Source organism: Sinohyriopsis cumingii, chromosome 15 (genome assembly GCF_028554795.1).
Source record: "Sinohyriopsis cumingii isolate HCF-2022 chromosome 15, ASM2855479v2, whole genome shotgun sequence".
Lineage (NCBI taxonomy): Eukaryota > Metazoa > Mollusca > Bivalvia > Unionida > Unionidae > Sinohyriopsis > Sinohyriopsis cumingii.
The window spans coordinates 71,466,631-71,481,094 of NC_142975.1; the positions used below are offsets into that span (position 1 = coordinate 71,466,631).

General features: G+C 35.0%; 1 protein-coding gene and 1 long non-coding RNA gene across 10 annotated transcripts in view; one reads left to right on the plus strand and one right to left on the minus strand.

The window, feature by feature from the left end:
* LOC149782047 (rap1 GTPase-activating protein 1-like) overlaps positions 1-14,464 on the plus strand; it is a 435,320-nt gene that overhangs the window by 294,971 nt on the left and 125,885 nt on the right. The gene's annotated exons all lie outside the window — the stretch shown is intronic.
* On the minus strand, positions 1,843-6,196 carry LOC149782050 (uncharacterized). Its single transcript, XR_016414551.1, has 3 exons — positions 6,020-6,196; positions 5,149-5,238; positions 1,843-4,922 (listed from the first exon to the last, which is right to left on the minus strand). It is a non-coding gene; the product is annotated as an uncharacterized LOC149782050 (long non-coding RNA).

Below are 14,464 nucleotides of genomic sequence, written 5' to 3' on the forward strand. Positions count from 1 at the left end.
GATAGTTCCTGAATGACGTCATCAGCCGCCATGTTTTTGGTCAGCAGGCAGATTTACCATTTACTTTATAGGGTGTTTGGAAGTTGAAATAAATTCATTAAATCTCAAGATAATTTTACGAAATTTACATATATAAACAGAGTGCAAATCAAGCTTTCTGTTAGTATCTATATTTTAGATTTATAAATTGACTTTCCTTCAGTGTGCCTTGTTAAAAATAGTAAATTTTGGTGATCGCATATAGGACAAACTGCCAGGTTGCCCATCGTCCAAGTAAAATGGACAGAATATCGTCTGCTAGTGACCTGATCGGGAAGCATCTATTGCTGCATTTTTTTCAGTCTGTACTTGGTTAAGGAAAAGTTTTGTGAAAAATGAAAAAGGAAATGTGCCTTAAAATTTTAATTTCAGTAAATTATTAAACGCTCTTGGAATGAAATTTAGAGAAGGAGTAGTCAAAAAGCTCCTGGTTTTTAGGTTTTTTTCTTCACTTGGAGGAGGATGATTCATCTTGGTTTTTCTCACTCAGAGGTTACAATGCAGTTGGTAATTTTAGACAGTCTAACAATTCTTTACTTGTTTTTTAAAATCTTATTTCAGGAATTAATTGGGAGTGAATAGCAGCAGAATTTTAACTAATGTATATTGTTTTAAAAGCAACAAATATTTCCAGTTGACTCTTCTCTCCATATTTGACCTTGACAGTCTTGACCCCCCTTCCTAACTGAACTCCTTCATTATACAGTCCATCTTGTGGCAGATTCCATTTAACTTGCATCTATTTCAAGACCACTCATACAGTTTAAGGACTGCATGTTTTTTCACTTGTGAAATAAGTGTTTATATTGTCAAAAATTTATCTTTTTTCAAGGCTGCAAGCCATCAAAAAACACATACCAGTAGCTTTTTGTAGCTTCTCATTTTTTAATCCTCATGTTAGGGTCGTTAGATAAAAATGTACAGGGGAAAAACCTCACTACACTTTAAAAAAATAATTTTAATAATTACCTTTAATTACTTCTTGATTATTTAATGTCATTTTATGTCCATCTTTCCCAGAGTTCATTATGCAATGATTACGTCTTTTCAAGCTGTGCACTTAATTAGCACAGATGTTACAGATGGATTTTCTTGATACTGATTGTGCATAAGAAAAATAGTTTCCCATGGTGATTCAAGTCCTGATGTTACAAAGTTGTATACTGCTCCAATGGCCAAAGTGGTTAGAGTGTCCACCTCAGATGCGAGAGGTTACGGTTTGAACCCCGGCCAAGTCATCCCAAAGACTTATAAAAATTGTGCTAATAGCTGCCTTACTAGGTGCTCAGCATTAAGAGGTTAATGTTGGGACTGGTCAGCCTGGTGTCAGGATAATGTGACTGGGTGGGACATCATGGCAATATGACTGATATTTTTTGAAAGCTATGTTAAAACTCCAAATCACAGACACACAAAGCTGATACTTATATAACCATTTGCTTGAGTTATTGTTGGAATAGATTGGTATTTTTGAACTTGTCAGGTTTCTGAAGAGAGGATTATGTTTACATCAGATAACAGTAGATTATCTACCATGATTCAGAGTGAATTCAGACAGTGGAAGAAACTATTAATTAACTTCCTTTTACAAGGAAGAGGGATAGAGAGTGTCTCACACTTGAATAGACACAACCTCAGAGAAAAATCATGGATTATTATATACAGGTCATTATGTTTTTCCATAAGAGTTAGTTCAGTGACTAAACTTTCTTCCTGGCTTATACTTGGGGTGAATAAAAGAGGTCAAGGTCACTAACTGAAATAAGAAAATGGTTTCAGCATAATAACAATAACATTATTGTAACAGTATGTGGATGGCTTGCACTTTAGAGAAGAAAGAAGCCTATACGTTTTGGGATCAAAAAAGTCAAGGTCACTGACTGAAAGAAGAAATAATGGTTTCTGCACAATAACATTAGTTCTATTTCACTAACCTGGACCAAAGTTTTTGGATGGCTTACACTTGACATAAAGAAGTAGCCTCTTGATTTTTGGGTTTAAAGGTGAAAGGTTAAGGTCACTGACTGATAAAAAGAACTAGTTTCTGGAAACATATTTGAGCTCTTTATGGAATTCTGGTTTATTGTGACTACATTACAGTTGTGTTCATTGCATATACAAGAATTCATCACTAGATAAACTTCCTCATCATGACATAATGGTGTAACAACTTTAAAGATTACTTGAGATGTGGATTTTCGGCTGACATTCTTCATAAAAGCTGATCAATATGCCAGGATTAAATGCCGTATGAAATATCAATAACATTTGTCTCTGCAGGCTAACACAGAAAATGTTACTGTCCAGTGAAATTTTATGTGGAATTTGCATCAGCATGTGAACTTCGGTATCTCAGAGTAGTGTTGATTTAAAAAATAGAAACAGTTATTATAAACATCTGGATACCAAACAGATAAATGATAGACTGGTTGTACCCTCTGCTATGTTTTATATTCACTGAAGCTATCACCAGTCTATCATTTTTACCTGTGGGCAAGTCATCTTGTACCAAATGAAATGTTGTTTCCATCTTTCTTGGGAGAGACAGGGTACATATGTTTGACGGCTAATGTGGGTAGGTGAGAAAGCTTGCCAGTAGCTTCTCATGGGTTGGTGGTTCTTTCTGGGATTTTCCCGGTTCTTCCTCCACCACTAATACTGGCCACCATGTATAGCCTATCTTGTGCTAAAAAATGGCATTAAACCCTGCAACAAGAACATATGTTTGAATAAAGAGTAATTGGCAAGAAGGGTTAGTCAGCTTGGTAATGAATTCTTGAACCATTCCCAAATTTACCACATGCATTATTATATTCTGGAACCATTCTCAAATCTACAATGTACATTATCATTTTCTGGAATCATTCTCAAATCTACCACATACATTATTATTTTCTGGAACCATTCTCAAATCTACCATGTAAGCTATCATTTTCTGGAACCATTCTCAATCTGCAATGTACATTATCATTTTCTGTAATATCTATTTATAAAGTAATTTGGCAGTGATATGCAGCAAGTCCTTTTTGAATTAAATGCAAAATTGTGGTAATGTCAGACTTGTGTTTTACCATGGAATTATATTAGAAATAAATTGTTGCATTGTATTACATAGAAATAAAAGTTTAGAAACTAGGTCAGTGGAATCCAGAGTGTAATCTGTACAAATGTTTATTGAAGTGATCCATCTGCAGAAAAATGTTAATAGCCACTGTTTGTATTATGTCCTTAACAGTGTTACAAACTGCATCACATGTTTCCTTGAGTGATCCATATAACATTTGCTATCTTCTATAAAATCTTCTTGCATACCTGTCCTCACTGGTGGCCTAAGTAGTAGAGCATCCACCAAGAGGTTGCAAGTTTGAACCTTGTCCAAGTTATACCAAAGACAAAAATAGCAGCTGCCTCATTAGGTGCTCAGCATTAAGAGCAGGGACGTCATTTCAACTTTTTTGAGGGGGGGCCTGGCAGAACTTCATTCGGGGGTCCAAACTTGACGGGCTTGTTAATTTTCGTATATAGGCTACAGCAATTTTACAGCACATGCAAATTTGGAGGGGAAATCCCCCCGCCACTCCCCAATGACGTCCCTGATTAAGAGGTTAGTTTTTGGACTGCTTAGCCTGGTGTCAGGATAATATGACTGGGTGGGACATGATGCTGCATGTCTGCAGCATGATGCCCCAGTGCTAGACACCACTATAAACCACTATAAACTGTCATACTGCAGATATTGTAGCGATATAACTGGAAGATTGTTATAAATCCAAGTAACACACACTCTTGCATACCTAATTATTTATATGGAAGTTTTCAGAGTACTTGGATAATAATTTTTTTATGGGTCTAACTCTATTAGTTTTAATACTGACATCATTTTGTAAAGCAGAGGAAAGTTCATGTGTAAATGAAATAAACCTTATGTTTTATACTATTTTATGATTCATCAATACTTAAACAGCAAACAGGGTACTTAGAAAACAGCAGCAAATTGCTACAATTTGAGAATACAATGAAATTTGATAGCCTGCTTATTTTTATTTCTGTATCGATTTGAAAGATTGAATACAATGCCTAGAATTTAATCAATTTATGGTTTGCTTCAAGGTATGTGTTTATGGGTACATCATCAGAAAAGTGATCCTTGGAGACAAAAAATATGCAATTCAGTGTTTTTACATTTACTTGTTGCCTTTCACACTTGCCAACTATGCAAGACAATCATTTTTGGGGCCCCAAGTGGCTGAGTGGTCTGACTCGCTCTCCATTACAGATCACTGCCATCTCACCTCTGTCTGCATTGGTTCAAGTCTAGGATTTGGCCAATGTGCGTATGTGAGAAAGCTTGCCATTAGCTTCTCATGGGTCGGTGGTTCTTTCCAGTGTTTTTCTGGGTTCTTCCTCCACCATTAATACTGGCTGCTATGCATAGCCTATCGTGTGCTGAAAATGGCGTTAAACCCAACAACAACAACATCAACAATAATTTATAGTGTTCTTACAAGATCATTGCCTGTATGATATTGGTGACATTCCTCATCATTGTTGATCATAACACTTAAAAGATTATATACTCTCCAGGTTGCCTGAAGAGTCTGCCTGATTTTTCCTCAGAATGGAAAATGTTCTTCCATTGTCTGCATTGGAATGTGGCAATGTCAGTACAATTCTGCTGAACACAACAAGAAGTTTAAATTGTTTTCTGCCTTTTGGTAGATTCAGATTGTTGACTCTTTGCCAAAACTGCTCAGAGATTGTTACTGTCTGGGTCAGGTTGTGGAAGTTCTTCTTTGAGAGTCGGAATGTAGTCATAAATTTCATCTTCAGTGCAGTTGTCTCACTTTGGGTTAAAGTCCTGAACCTCTCTGACAGCTTCACCACTGCAATGCAAATTGGCAGTATTAGAACTTTGAAATTTACTTTCCATGGATATATTATAGGTAAATGGAAATATTAGAGTATAAGGCAACACTTTTTATTTGTAATACACTTTGGGTTTTTTAATGTTGAAGTTTAAGCTATCAAGAAAGATGACAGTCATGCATTTTTTGGGTTAGAAATACTGATTTCTAATTGTCATATTAAATAAATGGTAACTGAACTCACCTGTTCCTTGGCATCTGGGTTAGCTGTGGTTTTAGGGACTTCATCATGGAATGGAAACTGACCACTGTGCATTAGAACTGTTGCACATACCTGGGGGGGGGGGAAGAACATTATAAAATGTGATTTGAGTATATTTATGTGATATAAAACTGAGTACACACAAAATTTAAAATTAAATATTTATAATATGTTGAATATTATTGTGCAATATGAATTATAATAACTGAACTGTAACAAGATTTATAATAATGAAATGTTGGTATGACTGATTGAGTATGAAGTAAAATATATAACTGTGTAGAAAAGGATTCTGAATAAATAGTTATCATTAAAATAAAAAAACATAAAGGATTCTGGATATACAGTTATGTGTGTGTGTGTGAGATGTGATTTGGATTTTTAACATAGCTTTAAAAAAAATGCAGTCATATCGCTACAATGTCTGCAGTGTGGCAGTTTATAGTGATGTCTAGCACTGGGGCATCATGCCGCAGACATGTAGCATGATGTCCCACCCAGTCACATTATCCTGACACTAGGCCGACCATTCCTAACACTAACCTCTTATTGCTTAATGCCAAGCAAGGCAGCTGTTAGTGCCATTTTTGTAAGTCTTTGTTATGACTTGGCTGGGGATTGAACCCATGACCTCCCGCATCTGAGGCGGAAGCTCTAACCACTAGGCCACCAGAGCGGTGTGAATATACAGTTATCATTAAAATAAAAACCAAAGGATTCTGAATATATAGTTATCATTAAAATAAAAAACATCGAGTTCATTAATCTGTATGATTTTAGTATGTAGTTGCTGTTCTTGTACTGAAGATTGGGCTGACAATTTGTACATCAGTAATTTCATTGATGCTCATACATTTTCTGGCTCTCCAGTCCACAGCAATCAGGTTGTCCTTATGTTGATTCTTTCTGTGCATGAAACCAACTTTGGTGATGTCAGGGTTACTGGTCATGACCTTGTTGGTGACATACATGCCAACATATTTTCTCAGAAGTCCCACCATTTGTGTATACAATTGTCCAATCATTGACTTGCCAACCTGAAATAGAAACATACTCTTTTTTTAAATAAAAGAAAACTGCTATAATTAAGTACTTTGAAATATGTATTTATCCTGATTGTTTCATATTGTGTTAGATCACTGATCTAATTATTATGATGAATAATAAGCCATTGTGATTCAGAAGGTGTGAAATTTTCAGTATGTATAGTTTATGATTAAAAGCAATGGCCCTTGAATTTACCTGACACATGGTGTTGAAGTCATTTAGGATGGGATTAGGACAAATGGCGTAATATAAAGAACAGCCACATCCAATCACTGGTGAGCATGTCACAGCATTCTCTTGACTTTTAGGTTTCTCCATCTCTGGATGGCTCTGGGAATAGCTTTTCAGGGCTAGCCATTGCTGTGGCAGCCATTTCATCCACTTGTCCAGTGTTTCAGCACCCACATAGTTTCCACATTAGTCAAATCCTATCAACTGCTCCTTTGCTTTGGAAGACATAATAAATGGCATGTGTCTATTTAATGGCAGTACATTTCCTGTTTTAAACATTGTGTGTGTGTTTGTGTGTGTGTATGTGTGTGTCTCAGTATGTGAATCAATACTATGACATCAGGTATTAGAAAGAAATCTCAAATAAAAAGCTACGTCATCTTTGTCATGATTCTAGTAAGAATATCATATCTGTGATGGAACTGAAAGTAGGCATCGATAAGGAGATTTTTCAGTGGGCAGAGGCAGAGTGGGTACAGGTGTCAGCCAGCTGGCACATACGTCCGATGTCAGAAATCTTAGGATTTCTCTTTCTAACTCTTGACAGAACAATGTTGTGGAGGTTTTTTTCCAATCATTATACAGCAGTTGTCACGTGCATATCTGTTGCAGTTGGTCCTTAAGAAGAGTTCTGTCTCTGAAATATTATAGAATCTGTTGAAATAGTTTGATAAGGTTTAATACTTGAAATTACACTTCTATCTGTTGTAGTCGTTTCCTAAGACTGCAAATCCAGAAATTACACTTCTGTCGATATAATTATTTTGGAATTTTGCTGAAATAGTTCAAAACAAAAAATACCACTGGAGCCAAATTTTCCATTAAAGGTACTCATTGCTGCTTTTAATTCCCAGCCGGTAGTGGAAACTGATAATGTTCTTTCATTGTTCGGCCATTAATGTCTGATAATTATTATTATCGATCATAGGAGAGTGATCTTGGGAGATCAGACAACCTACCTAATCTAATTAGTATTTTATTGCACTTCCAAGCACCTGTTGTTGTAATGCCAGAAGATTGTCCAAATGAATCACTGATGCATGCTCTATACCATCACATCACTTATCACTTATCACATCCCTTATCACTTATAACATCCCTTATCACTTTAAGTCTAATTGTTGTCAACATAATCACTATCACCATTCTTTAACAATCAAATCTGGAAAAAGATTGTCACTTACTAGCATTATAGATGAAGATAAAGACAAGATTTAACACAGGTATTATTGATTAATTAATTAATTAATTTCTGTACTGTACCTTTATTTATATTATTATTATTATTATTATAATTATTATTATTATTATACAATTGGTTCAGAATTTCTTATGAACAATAAAAGATTTACACTCTTATAATACTCTCGTGAACATTTTATACTAGCATGCGAAGATGAGTTCTGCTGAATCATTGTTACAAATTGGTATTGTATTGTATTGTATTGTTACAAGTTGGTATTCCAAAGATTCTTGGAGATATCCTGTTTATATTCTTGTCAAAAACACAAACTAAAACTGTCAGCATTTTATTGTCTCCTTGATCATTTGACTTGTCAATGAGAATGGCAAGTTTGTGTTTTTTTCATCCCAATGAGGACTCGAGGTCTGGTTCACAATATGAGTAGTGTTTTGTTCGTTTGCATGAAATTTTTCTGTGATTTCCAGGAACATTATTTTGACTAGGTCTGAAAATGATCTGCTTCCAGAAACAGTAGATTTTGTTCAGCTATAAAGTTGGCAAAAAGTGCCTCAACACGTGAAACTTCATCCAAATTTGATGCAGTGTTTCAGTGATGGTATAGTTGATGTCAATGTTAATATGCTTTTATGAGATGGGGTTTCAGCATGATGTATTATGTCATTCTTGCCACCATTACCAGACTTTAAAATCAGCTTTACAGGAAGAGCAGAATGCATATTTAGGTCCCTTTGAATTTGATCACAACAACTGAAATTCCCATTTCCAACAATCATTGCATGATATTTCAGTTGCTTGGATTTCATTACTTTGGCATTTGGGAGATAATGCATGCTTAGACAGTGCAACAAATTTTAAATACTGAAGTCATGCTGACCCAGTTTTATGTCTCTTGAGAATCCAGACATAATTAATCAATCCCTTTTATTCCTGTCAAAATTTACTTTTGATCCTAGTATAAACTCTAATCTGGCGCAACAGCTTTATGCACTGAAGCAGAACATACCTTGCAGAGATAATCAAACTATTATTTTTAATAATCAACTAATGTTTTTAATCCTTTCAGGATTATTTTTACTCACATATAGTATGATCTGCTTCAACAAACTTCAATAAAGCCAACCAAGATTGCCAAAAAGATCAATGAGAAAGGGTGAAATTAGCAATGATATTGTCTTACCCTGCTTACACCAGTATACAGGTGCCTGATCACAAGCATTGTTGCCATAAACATATTATACTGGAACTAAAAGGAGAAAAATTTTTGATACACTAAAGATTTCATTGAGTGGCAGGAGATATGACAGGCACCCCAAAACTCCTCCATTGCAGGAGGTTCACATGTACAGTCAAAGCCTGGCTGTTTTAGAGTCACGCAAGTTGGATCCTAATCATTTCTCTGTATTTAATGTGTAAATGTACGGCAGTAAAGGAATCAAGCTCAGTATCTCCATCATTGTAACTGTAAGTGAAAGGGTTACAATAAAAAGAGCATATTTTGTTTAGTTGATACTTATCACCTTGAAAGCAAAAAACATCCCTTTTGTCGAGATCATTTTAAACTTAGTGATTTAGTTACTTATGGCTTTTGAATCGGTTTTTCAACATTTCTAAGATACCAAACAATGCCATTTAATAACCTTGGGGGCATTACATTTTCCAAATGGGGTGCATTTATTGGAGCACAGTAATGACAGCTAAAGTTGTTCTTTAGATGTATTCTTCTAATGACCACATGTACATCTTGGGGTCTTTCTGCTACTGAATTCAGTCATTGCTAATATCAGCACAGCTAAAATGATCAATTGATCAACACATTTTCCCACTCAGCAGCTGCTTTAAGTTGGACTGGTAAGTGTTTGAACTTGCCTCCCATCTATTGCATTATGTTTAACATTTTATTTGTGCCTGTGACTTTAGTAATTTATACATTGATATATATATATATATATACATCATAACTGTGTGATCAGCTGAAACTGCTGCAGTGTTTACTTGTGCGGTCATGGATCGGAAGCAGATGGGTATTGAAAAGCACAGGTCTGCAACTTTTAAATTTTCGGGGGGGGGGGGCATTAATTAGGATATATACGGTATATGCTTTTTAGGATGTCAGCAATTTTAACTAGATAATAGCCTAGCATAGAGACAAAGCTTCTTTTTAAACTGATCAAATTAGAATGGCCCCAGTATCATAGAAAACATCAATCTAATTAAAGGAGCAGTTGGCATATAGTACTGGCAACTTCTTTATCAAATCAATTTGCACCAGCCTCCATGTAGGTCAAAATCTTCAACTCAGCAAAATTAATTATTTCCATGGCTGTCTTATAATGTAGTACAAAATAAGTGTTTCAGTGATGGTTATGGTTTGTTTCTGCATCTGGTGTTTTCCATCTAATTTGAATTGCTCAAAAACCACTTGGCCAATTTCAATGGCGCTTGTACTTAAATCTTAGTAACCTTGTGCCAAAAGTAGACCATAACATCACTGTACCCGGCTGCCGCCATATTGTTCTCGGACAAAGCACCAAGAGACGCTTTGTAAGATGTATTAATTCATGACATATAGGCAGAAATAAAGTTGTTTTTATTTGCACTTCCCTCACTATGTAATGTTTAGATATATTCAACTATAATATATGAGTGTGTACTGTAATAATTTTGTACATTTTTTCTTCTTTGTCATCCTTTTGTATTGTTTTCAAATCTACGTTGAGTAAAACTCTTGTATGTGCACATTGAAAGAAGATATATATATATATATATATATATATATATATATATATATATGTGTGTGTGTGTGTCCCAGATGAAAGTGTTGAAACCAATAATATTTATTTATATCTACTTTGTTTCCTTTTCAGTTAATGTTTGTGTGTAAAATGTGTATCATTTTAAGGGTGGCTGTTGTCATCAGGGACAGCAGTTTTTGAATTGCTGTTTTCATCAATACATGCATAAAATTATACTTCCCGACAAAATGTAATTGTATATATCTTTTAATTAAGGAAATGTATTATACACGTAGTATAAATGTTATCAACTCAAGTGCTGCTCTTTTCAACACCATAACTCTAATGAACATAATGCATTCTTTTGTTCTAAACTGTCATTCAAAGTTATTATTTCTTCATAAAACAGTCAGTGAAATAAACACATAAATTTTCTCTCTTTTATTAACTTTGTTACCAGTTAATACATCAGAATCGGAAAAGGTTAATAAAGTCAATAATGCTTAATACCAACAAAAACAAACAAACAAACACATGTAACAAACAAAAGAACCAAAAACAAACATTGGTGCATTGTTTTTAAATATATGGAATATATATGCTACATTTCTAGATTATACATGCATAATATCACATCAAATAAGCAGTCAGTGTAATTTTATGTGCTAAACAAAATATAAGAAATAGTCCCTTTCCTACATACACCCCTCTCTACCCTTGGAATTTTCATCTCAAAATATTCAGGGTATATCTATCGGTGATGAAATGCAAGCAATTTGTGTATTATACTGTTCTAGAAAGATTCATCAAAATTGGTTATATGTTTTATACAGTCTGCAGGCTTAAGCACCACTGTAACTAAATATTGGAATGCACATCCATATTCAGATTAACAAATTTAATGCCTGGTACATGGTTTTCAGTAAGAACAATAATAAGAACAATAACACAGATAAGAACACTGAATGCCATTACGCCAGTTTGCCTTGTCCAAATGGCTATTTTTAGAAACTGATATCACTGCATGTGACATTTCACAGAGGTACAAAGTACAAGCACCATTAATACTTTCTAGAAATTCTCCTTAGGGTTACTCCTCTAGCAACACTGTAATTTTCACAGCAGCCAAAATGGACGGGCTATTTTCAACTTATTGTCTAGAATGGATCAAATTTTGTAGGAATCTTGTTAGGTTATGTTTGTTTTATTTCTTTTTCAAGATGTCACCTGTGTGGCTTCCTTGGCAGTTGGATAGAGACCCTGTTTTTGACTTCTTCTTTGAAACTGGCTGAGTCAGTTGTGATCAAACTTGGTACAAATATTATTACAAGTTCTGCCAAAATGTTTTTGTTTTCTGGGTGGTGGTAGTGGCTTTGTTAATAATGGTGTGGCTACCATAACAAATTTATATAAAATCTGTTTTCAGCCAATTAACCAGAAATTTTCTGAGCAGATTTTCATCATACTTGATATGAACATTATTTGTTCTAACAAATTTATGTTCATGGCAACTACCCTAATACATTGTTGTTTCCTTATCAACCAAGTGAAAAACACATTTTGACTTGTTTACAATCAAACATTGCCAGAGTGTTTGCTGGGCATGCTGTCAATATTTGTGTCTGATGTGGTTCCCTTGGAAGTGGTGTAGCTTTCATAACAAATGTTTGGAAACCCTATTTTCAACTTCTTTCTCAGCCGATTGTCTAGCCAGTTTTGATTAAACATGGTAGGGCTATTTCTTTGGACCCATGCTATCAAATTCAGTCTACGAATGTGACGCTACTAGGAATCATAAATTGGCTTCCATAGCTACAAATGACACATCCCATCAGTATTGCTAGAATAATTTTTTCTCCAAGACTGTCTTTGTATCAGATCTGGTGTGATAGATGGATGGTAGTATTAAAACCTTTTACAGCCATACAAATCATCTTGTCCAGTTCAAATTACTTCAAGTAAAAAGACGTATAAACAAAATCAAATACTACCAATTGCTATCAGATAGCTGGAAACTATAACATTATGGGTTTCTTTCAAACCTAGACTCATTTTTGATTACAGCATTTGCCTTTTAGACCAGTGTATGCCAAGTGAGTGATTTTTTTTTAACTCTCACATGAAGACACTATAAATAATTTTTAGCTAGCCTGGCTGTGAACTCCAATACTGCCCAACAGAATTTGACCCAATTTTACAGAAGGCATCCATGCTTAAAAGCTTTCAAGACTTGTGCAAATGAAGCTGATTGGACAGATATGACCACCATTACTAAAATGAGAAACGTCTTAAAGAGGCTTTTAAAAAAAACAACTACTTTATAGACTTTAACCAGTTTAACATCCTGTCATGAAGGTCTTTAAATTTCTATGAACTAAAATCATACTGATCCATGTTTACATTTAGCTGCCATTACTGTAATATAGAAAACCCCTAAAATGAAATAACTTTTTTTCAGCAACTGCTTGTCAGAATTTGACTAAATTTCAATGAGTGCATCCTGTTATTAAGTGCTTTCAGATTTATGGCCACTGTTACTAAAAATAGAACAACTTGGAATGATTTCTGCTTTAAAAAAAAGTATTGAAAAGATTTTAGCCAACTTCAATATAAAGCACCCTTGCATAAAGACCATTTGATTTTGTCTCACTGATATGACCACTGTTGCTAAAAAAAGATATTTAAGAATATGTAATGAGTTGAACAACTCTGCAGTAAAATCCAAGCTATATAGAGCAGTCAGCTGAATGGTCATCATTATGCATCGTTAGTTTCTTACGAGATTTCATTGGGACCTATTCTACATCCATGTGCATGCAGTAGAAAATAAAAATACTGAATAGTTTCCTTAAACTGCAGAACAGAATTTGACCAAGTTTGACAGCATCCTGGCATAAAGTGCTTTCATGACTTCTAGTAAGTATGCCTTTTTGCTATCAGATATGTTTGCCATTACTAAAAATATAAAACTTTTAAATCGACTTCATCTCAAAAACTGCTGAAAATGTTTTTGATAAAATTGGAGAGCAAGCATCATTGCATAAATGGCTACTCAAATTTGTTCAGCTATCAGATGTAGCTTCCTATACTCAAATTTGTTCAGCCATCATATGTAGCTTCCAGTACTCAAATTTGTTCAGCCATCATATGTTTCTTCCGGTACTCAAATTTGTTAAGCCATCATATGTAGCTTCCGGTACTCAAATTTGTTCAGCCATCAGATGTAGCCTCCGGTACTCAAATTTGTTAAGCCATCAGATGTAGCTTCCAGTACTCAAATTTGTTCAGCCATCATATGTAGCTTCCAGTACTCAAATTTGTTCAGCCATCATATGTAGCCTCCAGTACTCAAATTTGTTCAGCCATCATATGTAGCCTCCATTACTCAAATTTGTTAAGCCATCAGATGTAGCTTCCAGTACTCAAATTTGTTCAGCCATCATATGTAGCCTCCATTACTCAAATTTGTTAAGCCATCAGATGTAGCTTCCAGTACTCAAATTTGTTCAGCCATCAGATGTAGCCTGCGGTGCTCAAATTGGTTCAGCCATCATATGTAGCCTCCATTACTCAAATTTGTTAAGCCATCAGATGTAGCTTCCAGTACTCAGATTTGTTAAGCCATCAGATGTAGCTTCCAGTACTCAGATTTGTTCAGCCATCATATGTAGCCTCCATTACTCAAATTTGTTAAGCCATCAGATGTAGCTTCCAGTACTCAAATTTGTTCAGCCATCAGATGTAGCCTCCGGTGCTCAAATTGGTTCAGCCATCATATGTAGCCTCCATTACTCAAATTTGTTAAGCCATCAGATGTAGCTTCCATTACTCAAATTTGTTAAGCCATCAGATGTAGCTTCCAGTACTCAAATTTGTTAAGCCATCAGATGTAGCCTCCGGTACTCAAATTTGTTCAGCCATCATATGTAGCCTCCATTACTCAAATTTGTTCAGCCATCAGATGTAGCTTCCAGTACTCAAATTTGTTATGCCATCAGATGTAGCTTCCAGTACTCAAATTTGTTATGCCATCATATGTAGCTTCTAGTACTCCAATTTGTTAAGCCATCATATGTAGCCTCCA